General features: G+C 44.7%; 1 long non-coding RNA gene across 1 annotated transcript; it reads right to left on the bottom strand.

Annotated features, from left to right (window-relative positions):
* Window positions 1–84: 84 nt before the first annotated feature.
* On the bottom strand, window positions 85–1,075 carry LOC119345457. Its single transcript, XR_005167046.1, has 3 exons — window positions 921–1,075; window positions 745–820; window positions 85–254 (listed from the first exon to the last, which is right to left on the bottom strand). It is a non-coding gene; the product is annotated as an uncharacterized LOC119345457 (long non-coding RNA).
* Window positions 1,076–1,081: the final 6 nt, after the last annotated feature.

Below are 1,081 nucleotides of genomic sequence, written 5' to 3'. Positions count from 1 at the left end.
ATATATATATATATATATATATATATATATATATATATATATATATAGAGAGAGAGAGAGAGAGAGAGAGAGAGAGAGAGAGACCAGGAGGGTCATAGTTTGCATAGGTACCTCCCAAGATATTTAGAGTAAGCCAATGCCGTCTGATATGTCAAAGCCAATGCAAGCTACCTCATCGGCACATCCAGAACTGCAAAGCCCTCCTAATATCGATCATACAAAGAGAAGGATCATTTGTAAGGTTACCATTTAACCTGTCAAGAAGTGACATTTGAATGAAATGTTAGATTGGGAAACCCTTAAGCAAGAGTAAAACAAATGATTTTAAATAATAGGATAGTAGGTAAGATCATCTTAAATAAAAAAACTTTATAACCTAAAGAGAAACTTCTTAAATTATAACTTAAAGAGGAACCCTTAAGCAAGAGTACAAAAGCATGGATGTGTTAGGCACCACAATGCTCAGACGACGGCATAACTTAAAGAGGAGACGTCATTGTTTTAATTATAGAAGTGGCGGAATAGACAGATTGAAGTGGGAATTTGCAGGAGAAGCATTAATTGTTTGTCACATACATAGATGGCTAGAGTAATTTGCAAATGCGTATGAGATAGCTACATACATGACCTCTCCTCTCCTCTTGGAAGAAGAAAAGTTTCAGTTTTCTCCTCTCTGAATGTAAGTTGCAGCAAGGAAATTGGATGGGAGTGGACAACCAGAGCATGAGAGAGGGGGTGTGATACCTTCCGTGGAGCAACGGCGACCCATGAAGAAGCAGACCCGGAGGAGCGTTGGTCTTCCCTCCCGTACGCGGTGCACCTGCGCGCATGAATCAGGGGAGAGTGAGAGAGGGGAGAGGCCAAATCCAATCGAACAGAACAGAGCAGAGCAGTGCGGAGGTGGGGAGGAGAAGAGGGACCTGCCGTGAGAAGGAGCTCCAGGCCTTCCATGGTGTGTTGTGGGAGCTCCATGTCCATGGAGAAGAAGCACACGGTCACTCCATGGGTGCCGGCACCGTGGCTGTGGATGTGGATCCGGCGCCATCATGGGAGCAGATGAAGGGCGGGGCCCCCCGAGAGA

Source organism: Triticum dicoccoides, unplaced genomic scaffold, assembly GCF_002162155.2.
Source record: "Triticum dicoccoides isolate Atlit2015 ecotype Zavitan unplaced genomic scaffold, WEW_v2.0 scaffold238980, whole genome shotgun sequence".
In the NCBI taxonomy this organism is placed as follows: domain Eukaryota; kingdom Viridiplantae; phylum Streptophyta; class Magnoliopsida; order Poales; family Poaceae; genus Triticum; species Triticum dicoccoides.
Note: the sequence above shows the minus strand (reverse complement) of the source record. Positions and strands in the feature narration are given on the sequence as shown.